Raw genomic sequence first — 11,239 nt, 5'->3', positions numbered from 1 at the left:
ATATATATATATATATATATATATATATATGATAAATTTATATAATCACCTGGATCCTGATTCATATAATACTAGAAACAAATAAACTCTTTCCCCCCTCCATGTATTTACTTAACTTATTGATTGGATTACTCAGAAAATTCGGTAAGAGTTGTTACACCCATTGCAAGTATATATTTAATTAAAACTAAACGGAAGAGACTGACCTCAACAGTCATAGAAGATTTTCATTGTAATGTAATGAGCTTTTTAACACTCTTATACTACTTTACATCTTTAATTTATGTTAATAAAATTCTGACATTATTACAGGCATTACTCCCGGAACATGTTTCCTAGTAAGTATAAATATCACACTGGGAATTTTTCAGGAACCAGGCCTTGGTCAACATTTCCATGCTACCACATGTAGGGTGTTATAAGAACTAACAGATGTTTAAAATTAATCCTTAGTAATAACATTTAAAATTGATCTTGATTCACATTTTGATTATCATACTAGATTTGAGGGGATTTTGCCATTATTTTCACCAATGTTAATAGTTCCATCTTTGCACTTTAAGTCTTACTTTCACTGAGGTAATTAAGGTCTGAGAAGCATACTCCAGGCTTGGGTTAATCACAGTAGGACTGCAGGAATCTCAAGGCTGTCTGTTCCTATTGTAACACCTTGAATCTCCCCTCAATTTCCTTCTCAACTGTGCTCTAAGACGAATGCTTATTTTTTCTTAAGTATAATAAATTAATACTTTTCACATACTGTTTCATTTAAAAAATATTTTCATTTATTGCTTATTCACTAAGAATGAAATCAGAAATCATGCAGATTAAATATTTCCTGGATACATTTGAGAAATATTTACAGATATTTAGAGAAAAATAGGTCAATCAAGCATTATATTTTTCACATGATGGATGAAAATAAAATACATACATTTTCTATTGAAATAGAACATATTAAACCATAGCTGTACGTATAAAATGAAACCCCTGTATGAATGTTTTTCTCTTGTACCAAAGAAATAATTAAAGATGTCTTTTTAATTAACATTAAATAAATCCAAATGCTTCTAAGCAAAAATACTTATATTTAATTATTCTAACTCATTCACAGTATGTTGCAAGGTCCAGTCATCTCAAACTTTTTTATTGTACTGAATCTTGTAACATAGCTGCAAGTTTCTTCTAATGTTTAAGTAGATCAAATAAGGTAACATTGTCCAAATGATCTAGTTTAGTGAATGCGATCCAAACACATCAGCCTGTTCTGTATTATTAATATAATCTGCCTTCCTATCTTCATTAAGAAGAAAAAAATTTCCCAGTGTAATATTTTGCCCAATAGCTTAGTTCAAAACGTTATAACTATGCAAATGGAAAAATTGGAAACTCAAGTACTGGTGATTCTTCTTACATTAACTTTCAAATAGCCAATGCATTTACTACATTTAGTAAAATCAAGGTTTAATTTTTGCATTCACCCAATTAAAATAACCTTTATCCAAAGATATACTGTCAATGCTAGGTGCATTAATTACAAATGCTGAGCATCACAAAACAGCATGATCTTTCATTTAAAAATCACAGCTCTTTGCCCAGTTAAATAACAAAGCAGCAGGGAAATTTTATGGTTCAGGGACTTAAGCAGTGAAGTAGAAGCTCCAAGATTGTAAAAAAAAAAAAAAAAAAAAAAATCATCTTATCTGCAGAATGATCGTAGATAAGTCATCTAATACTAGTTAATTCCTCAAGTTTTATTATTGGAACATACTAGAAAATGGGAAAGCTTATTTAGCTGTAGGTTGTGCAGAAGAATCAGATGTTAAATCTAGCCATTACTGTTCAAAATGAATTCTGAGACTACATGCAAAATGAAACAACCACGTTATCTTCATCAGTACTAGAAAAAATCACTATTTTGTCTTTAAAAGAACAATAGTACCTTTTCCATTGAAATAATTTTAGCTACAGGTTATTATTTTACTCATCTACATTGGCCTAATTTTATTGATTCAAAACATTTTAAATAGTTACAGATAATATCTATAACAATTAAAATATGCCATGAATTAGAGGGAAAGTATACAAACAATATGATGAAATGAGGAAAGCACAGAAACCCAGCCCTACCACTGGTTTGATGATTGAACATGGGCAGCTGATTGAACATCTTGATTTTATGTTTTTACAGGGATGATTTGCAAAATAATCTGACTCTCTTACATCTCATGACTGAAAGAGTTCAATGAGAAAATATTCATTAATGGCAAACCACGTTTGAAACTTATATTGCCATCATTATCACCCTCTATCATTACCTATAAATAATAATTAAAGGAAACATGGGTCCAGTTATGCCTAAACCAAGGATCAATCTAACTCTGGAAATCGCTTTTGTTATAGCCAATTATGAAATGTGCATAAGTGATTGTCTCACCCATGCTGGACAGAGATGGTTTGAGAAGTGGGTATGTAAGGAGGGGAATAGGACAGAGATAGAAAGGTTATTAATATTTTAAAATCTGAGATTAACATAGCATAGAAAAAGGACCTGTCCTTAGCTGTTGGTGGCTCTAAGCATTCATGTGTTTGGGTGTGATTCTCTCAGAAGAGATGTCATTTCATTTTAGAAACATTAGAATCGTTAGTGCAGTGTGGATCTCAAAGTGTTCAGAGCACCCTTTGGTTTTTGTGATGGTTTCTATACAAGACACCTCTTGTTACCAGAACCAATTTGCCATAGACATAGGAATAATACCAGAAAAAAAAAGTTTATTTTTTTAGTCAAATGGATTCTTAAGAGAAAATTTACCAACATGTAAATAAGTGTTGTCTGAATGTTTGGTTTTCTGAGTCAAATTGATTCTTAGAACATTTACCAACATGTGAATAAATGTTTTCTAAATTAGACTAAACTACTATGGCAAAGCAAAAATTAATACATTTTCACCTTACTTCTATTGCATTTCAAAAGAAATATTCCTAATTAGAGTGAAAGGGCATAATTCAGTCATCCAGCACCTGCTTTCATCCCCCAGCACGATGTAGAGACCATTGGAAGGGTTCACCCCAACATATGCAGCCAGCCATTAATTGAAATTCAATTTTTGATTTTTTCTGTATATTTAAGTAATGCAGATTTATGGATCTTATTTATTGATACAAATTTAAAATTCACCTGATGGATTTTTTTCCACAAAATTACATCCTAATATTTGTGTCAAATCTCCATATTCTAGACTCCTCTCTGAACTTTTTTTAGCTGTTTATAGTGTTAGAATTTTTTACCATGAACACTTTCATACTTGTATTATAGATAATATATGCTAATACATTATATCCACCAGCAGATTTAATGTTTTTGAAAACAAGTCACTGTATCTGTGTAGCTTCTACAACACTAGGCAACATGTCAGAGATTTTGCACATGGAAGATAGTCAATAAATGTTTTTTAAAACGGTAAATGGATGGATGGATAAAACCAGCCATTTAATAATTATTTTTAGATGTAAGGGTGTTTCTAAAGGGATTTTAGGGACTTGTCAAAATGAGCCTTTTTTGTGTGTATGCTTTTATGCATGAAAAAATCAAACACTTGTTTTGAAAAAAAAAATCAGAATTTCAGTTCATAAAACATGCTATAAAGTTTTCTTGCATAAAGATATGTTATTTGTGAAATAAATATTAAACATGTTTACAGACAGGTTTAAAGTCAATTCATAGAAATACTTAAATGTTACTATTAACAATAATACCTTTTTATGAAAGAAAATGTCCTTTATAGTAATACAAATTAGACAAGTTGTTTTTTCCAGATCTAATATGCACCTATTTTATATTATTTTTAATTTTTGTTGTCCTTCTTATATATGAGAAAAATAAAGTTCAAACCTTCAATATAGAATAATTCAACTGTCTACATTCAGAAAAGAGAAATAAAAGGAACAAAAATACTTTAAAAAGAAAGAAAGAATGAAAGATTGAAGGAAAGAAGGAAGGAAGGAAAGAAGGAAGGAAGGAAGGAAGGAAGGAAGGAAGGAAAAGAGGGAGGGAGGGAGGGAGAAGGGAAAGAAGGAAAGGAAAGGAAAGGAAAGGAAAGGAAAGGAAAGGAAAGGAAAAGAAGAAGGAAAATGACAGATGTAGGTAGATAGATAATGTAGATAGCTAACCAGATAGGTAGATAGATGGCTAGAGAGAGACAGAGAGATTGAGAGAGAGAAGACAAATAGAGAGAGAAAAAAGAAAATATATCGAGGAGGAGTAGTGGCAACACGCCCTAATTCTGACTCCCCATTACAAAATAAGAAACTCTCCCACAAACAAAGTAATTCTCAATCTTGATTTATCTGCATTTTAGTGGAAAAAAATTTCAGTTTTACCAGTGTCTATCACAGACTAGGTATGACCCAATTCTGCTATTCAGAAATAGTCCTCAGAATTTAATATTGCCATCTATTGCATTCATAGTCTGTATATGTAAATACAAAGGAGAAAATAATTCTGCAAAGGAAAATGCTGTATTTAATTAATGCCCAAGGGAAGCTATGAAAAAGAAAAAAATTGTAGTTGTCATATCCTAATTTTAACCACTGTTTACCAGATTTATTTACATGTACTGCTCTAACCGCCCACTCAGTAGTTTGATGACAGCGGAGCAGTTCCATGCAGAACAGATCCTTTGCTTCCAGAATTCAGAGTAAGTAATAGGATAAAAAAGACATCTAAAGAAGCTCCATCTTAATACAGCTAAATTCTATGGCTTATGGCAGACCCTTGGTTATAAACACTTGCTCATACACAAGCAGATGTAAAGGATACCATGTGGTTACATTGCCATATCAACTATTTATATTCTTGCAAGGTAGTAGAACATTTGGTTAATATAATATAGCCTAAACAGGCCTTCTCAGAATTTTTTTTTGTCAAATCCATCTTAATGGAACAGTTTATACATTTATTTTTCTATTCTAAGGAGACAACATTTCTATAAAAAAATGGAAAAATCAGGTAATTTCTCTTTCAATCTTACTACATGGCTGAAAGAGGCAAGTCTTGTTTCTGACCCAGATTGAATAAATATAAACCTCTACTCACTGGAGGCAGAGATCCCTAACATTGAACCACACCAATGCATCGATATGCCCATATAAAAAAAGAGAAAAGAATTACCACGGAAATTCCTGGGCTGGATGCCTTACGTAAATGTTATCTCATTTGATACTCACAGTAATTAAATGGGGTAAAATTTTATTCCTAATTTGTCCATGAAAAATGTTTAAAGAATCAGCTTGCCAACCAGAATCCTAAATCAAGCCTCCCTAGTCTAAGCCTGTGTTGCTTCCATGCATAGTATGTCCCATAAGGTACAATGAAACCATTAATTTATTACTGCTTATACCCCAAGTCTACCAGCCAGTCCACAATTATACAAATTGTGGTTCTATATTTTCATGGCATACTTCTTCCTCCAGGTCACTGCCTGATGCAATCCCTAACCTTTGGCTTGTTACTCTGCAATGTCGCCAGCTCTTCCCAGTATTTTGCCATATTGCAGGTAAGATGTGGGTGTATGGAAAAGAAAAACAGATGTACTAGATTGGACGCTGTCCCTTCAAAATTCATGATCATCCTGAAATCTCAGAGTGTGACATGATCCAATATGACCATGTCCTAATCAGGAAAGCAGAAGAGGCATAGAGTCAAGCTGACTCGTGAAGAAGAGGTAGAGGTTGGAATGATGCCTCTACAAGCCAAGAAACATCAAGGATTGCTGTCAACCACCAGAAGCCAGGAGGAGACAAGGAAGAATCCTCCCCCAGAGCCTGTCCCTGCCAGCACCTTTCTTTCAAACTTCTAGGCTCCAAAACTCTCAGTCAATACATTTCTACTGTTTTAAGCCTTTTGCTGTTTCTGGTCATTTGTTAGGGCAATCCTAGGAAACTAATACACTGGGTAACTGGTTTTACAGACTGAGATGCTTATTCCAAATGTTTTTGCTTAATCTACCCTGTTCTCTCTTTATGCTTATTCAAGAATAACAATTTTTCTGCTATTTCCTGGAGTCCTTGCTATGGTTTGAATATGCCCCCTCCAAAATTCATATTGGAGCCTAATCTCTATGGCGGTGGTATTAAGTGGTGGGGCCTTTTGAGGAGTGATTAAGTCCTGAGGGCTCTACCCTTATAAATGGATTAGCACACACAAAGGGGCTGGAGCAAACTACCTTTGGCCCTTTCTGCTCTTTCTTTTACCACGTGAGGACATAGCATTTATCCCTTTTTACCCATTCTGCCTCTTCCATAATGTAGGGACAATGAGACAGTTCCTTCTATGAGGAACAGGCCTTCACCATTTCCTGCCACTTCCTTCATCTAGAACTCCCCAGCCTCCAGAACTGTGAAAAATAAATTTCTCTTCTTTATAAATTACCGGGTCTGGAGTATTTTCCTATAGTAGCACAAGCAGACTAAGACAGTCTTTCTCTGTTCTATTCCAAGTTCAAAGACTTTCTCCTGGATGCTTGAATTTCAAGCACCTTTTATCTTGTCTGCTGTTTGCCTTGTTTTCCCTCAAACCTCTTGAAGACATTGATCCATAGTTTTTTAAATAAAATTTCAAATAATTTTCCATAGTCAGAAGAGTTGGAAGAGAGGTGATGAGCTAAAGATTACTTTGGAAGTGTGAACTCACTCTTTCACTATTCCAGTAGAAAGAGGGATGTGGCTTCAGCCCTGCCTGGCATATCTCTCACCAAGAGCCATCAAATGAGGGATTTAAACTGGATGATCTCTCAGGGCTAATCATTCTGATCTTAATTCTTCTTTCAGGACAGGCCACACTTGGCATAGACAGGGCCTTCCTTCATGATATTTTATACCACAATGGCTGAAATATTCATAATTTGCAATACCAGACCTAATAGTAGGTGTCAAAACTGGACAATAAAACAAAGAGTTGGCAGTCAATCATTTAGGTATTGGACACCCTGCCCTTTTTGCCCTTTCCATGAAAACAAACAAGGAAAAGATGAACAAGAGCCACCTGCTGTCTTCTGAAGCTTCTTGTCAAGTCGGCTGGCATCATGGGACTTCGCCAGCATGTTTTGCAGCAGCACCCTGCTGAGGTGCCGTCTGCACTCTCAGACCTGGAATCTTGACTGGAATTACCTGCCAATGCCAAAGTCAGAGACAGTACAAGTCTCACGGTGATAGTGACAATATTTTTTACACAAAAATCAGGACACAGTGTCTGACAGGTGCAGCTATACATATGGGAAAAATGAAACAGGACATTTAAATTCAGAACTGTCCTAAAAAATCTGACATATATCTCAGCCTAAAGTTATCTGATCTGCTGGGTGCCATAACAATTATGAGGGAAAAATAAAAATTGGAGTTCTTTAGTCTAAGAATCAAAAAACCAATTGGTGATTAAAACAACTTTACATTAACTATTTTAACATTGATCTCAGAGTGCTGAAAAACTTTCGTAAGATATTATCATATAATATATATTCTATAATTGTATTTTATACAGATCTTTAATTAGACTATAAAAATAATATTTTTTAAATGAAAGTTAAAACAATGTTGAAGAGCTGTATACATGCTCATATCAGTAACTTTTTCATATATTGTTAGTATTCAAGTCAGACTCATGAAGGTGATAATACTAATGATGCTGGTCGCTATTCACAGTTGAGTGCATTCTATGTGCCAGGCATTGTTAGGTAAAGTAATATACACATGAAGCCTTCTACATGCATTGTCTCATCTAATTCTCACAACAATACATAATGTATGCATTTTACTCCACGTTACAAATGAGAACATCTAAGCCCAAAGCCACATAGCTAGAAAAATTGCAGAGCAGGATTTAAACCCAGTTCTATCTAAATACAAAGAATGTGCCCTTTAACACAATGGTAAACAAGAAATAAAGTTCACTAGAATATCACTTAAATGAAACTGTTGGCCTTTCTCTACTGGACAGATAATGTAAACACAGCAATCATGACCAATTTCACTCCCACCTTAAGAAGAACCATCAAAAAGTAGGTAAGTGATAAAGGGAATAACCAAGCCAACTCTGAATCTGCTCTAGTTTATGAGGGAATAAATGATTTATCTAACTGATTTGGTTAAAAGATTATCTGAAACAAAAGGATAAAAGAATTACTATGAAACTTAAAACATATGTAAAATAGTTGGACATTTTTTATGAAAGACAAAGAATAAAACAGATATGGATCATGAACATTTTCATTTTTAGTGATAAGGATTGTATTTAAATGTAGTAAAATATACATAAAATGGAAACATTTTACAATTTAGAGATATACTATGGATTGGCACATGTATGTACAGTGGGGGTTTTTATTTTACCAACAAGAAACTGTGACTATGAAAAGGGATTAATCAACTTTGTTTTTGTTTTTGTGAGAATCTATTCTACTTTATTTATCATACTCTAAAATATATGTAATTATATTAGTAACAATATATGTTGTTTTTTGACAAAGGACAATTTAACTGATTAAAAACCAGGCTGCCGCATTTAAATATGTAGCAGTTACCATGGAAACAATTTTACTTTGACTCAGAGCATATCTTGTTTTAAAGAGAGCAGCCTGTTGTTATGGCAATGGGAACTTGAGCATTTTTCCGAAAAGAAGACTAACGCAGGATAGATAATAGGGTTGCCAGTTATGAAGCATATATAAATACAATTGTGCTAACCTTTGATAGCTTAGAGAAATCATAGCTGGTAAAGACAATAGGTACCATTCTAGACTTGTTAGGAAAAGCCCATGCCCTATGTCCCTTCCTTGTTTTATTTTTAACGATAATTAATAATAATAATGTAGACTTATGCTTAAAATTTTACTCACTGAAGGCATGAATTCAAAATGATGTTCCTATAGCAACCATATATGATGTTTTATTAAAATGTTAATGTGAAGTACATTTGAGATACTCAAAGAATCATTTATCACTTATTTCATGAGATGATGGTGATGATGATGATGATGATGACAATAGTAAAAATTTACAGAATGCTTATATATGTCAAGCACTGTTCTAAGACATTTTGTTATATTATAACATTAAGATTCTTATACTACTTCTAAGAAGAGGGTGTTATTAATATCTTAATTTTACAGAAAAGAAAACTGAAGCACAGATAGGTTAATTTATTCACCCAAAGCCACACAGCAAAGAAGGGCCAGAGCCAGGAACCAAATCTGAGAAATCTATGCTCCTATTCCCTAATGCCTGAATTTTCAATTGCTTAATATTTTTAGGTTTATCTTATATTAATATTGAACCTCAATCATAACTTAAAATGCTAAATTATACTCAGTCTCTAAGTTTTACAAAAGCTAAATATAAATTTCATACAGGAACTGACATCATACACCTTAATTTAACCGAACCAAATAAAAATAAATTGACTTTTCTCAAGAATAACCCTATAATGTTAGTATATTTAATTTGGTATTCATTAATATTTACATAATTTGGGGCCATTTCTGTAAATATTAAAGCTGTATTTGGAGTGAAGAGAGTAAGATTCCTTGAGGGATTAATTGAATATATTTGTAAGTCTGAAATATATATGCAAGTACAAAATTGCAACTAAAGGATTTACTGCAATTGGACTCTAATTAGAATTGCAAAATTTTTTTTTCAGGGGCTTATGCCTTTTCTCATCAGAAATTTTCAGCCTTTTAAACCCAAACTATTAGTCTTAGTTGTTTATATGTTGTAGATGAATCATGAATTCATCTCATTTTGGTCTGCAAGGCATTGATTACATAAGTATTTCAACAACACAAAATGTTCATTCCATTTTGTGTTATTGAAAAAACTTATGTTGTTGAAAGAGAAATTATTTCTTCTACTACTTTGTTTCCATGTAGGCAGGTGAATTTTTGATAAATAAGTAGTTTCTAAAAAAGACAGTGGTTGACATGACAAAGGTTATGAATACACAAAAACTGCAATAAATAGTCTAAATGCAGTCATATTAAAAATACTCCCTTTTAAATCAGAAATAGAACGAGAATGTTACTACTGTCACTCCTACAATGTTGCACTAGAGACCCTAGGCAGTGAACTAAGACAAGCAAGAGAGTGGTTAACAGAGAGTTAGCAATTGTTCCTTTTACATAAACATTCAAAACACTTAATAGTTCATATTAAGGTGTTCTTAAATAAAGAGCACTGCAAACAGTAATTTACTTACATAGCAATGTAGTTTAGTAAAAAGGCATTGCTTTCCCTCCTGGCTTTTCCCATGCCAGTGCCTTGGCTAACTCACCAGTGCTCGTGTCACAAGCAGGTGTGGACACTTCTGCCTCGATCAGGGCCATAATTTTCCACCCTCATCCTGCAACTCAACTTGCACCTCAATTATGAATGTTCACACAATTCTTTTTTTTTTTATTATACTTTAGGTTTTAGGGTACATGTGCACAATGTGCAGGTTTGTTACATATGTATCCATGTGCCATGTTGATTTCCTGCACCCATTAGCTCGTCATTTAGCATTAGTTATATCTCCTAATGCTGTCCCCGCCCCCTTATTCTCTATTTTCACTCTATTTTTTAGACTCACATTCATATATGATCAGATCTGATTCACTGATAAAATATATGCAGCTTTAACCCGGGTGCTTCAAATTACAAGAGGGAAACAGGAGTTTACTTCTAAGCATGTCTCATGTTCATGGAGACTTTATCATAATTAGGGAGTTGGTAATAACAACCTGGACCTCAGGGACACAGCAAAGCTGGAGACATAAATAGATAGGAATTATTCACAAATTTATACATGGGCGTGTGTGTTAACACTATCGTGAGTATGTACAAGATTGCAATGTCTAATATAACTCTAGTGATGACTGCCATTTACTGATTATCTATTAGCACATATATTCCTACATATGGAAACCAGTTTTCCAGGTAGAGACTATCCCCATTGAATAGATAATAACTGAGGTCAAGGGAGAAAAAATAACCCGCCCAAAGCAGCACAATTTGTCAATTAGCAATGGAGCTGAGATACGAATATAGGTCTCATCAAAAAACCCTATTAATTACCCTATAGTAAAACTCTTCTCAAAAAAGCTTTAAGACATTTTTAAAGGTGAATTCTTAGATTGTGGGAAAAATGTTTTGCCTAATCAAATTGATTGTTATTTTAGAAACTATGTGTTTTTTTAATTTCCCCACA

Source organism: Hylobates moloch, unplaced genomic scaffold, assembly GCF_009828535.3.
Source record: "Hylobates moloch isolate HMO894 unplaced genomic scaffold, HMol_V3 SCAFFOLD_37, whole genome shotgun sequence".
In the NCBI taxonomy this organism is placed as follows: Eukaryota; Metazoa; Chordata; class Mammalia; order Primates; family Hylobatidae; genus Hylobates; species Hylobates moloch.
Note: the sequence above shows the minus strand (reverse complement) of the source record.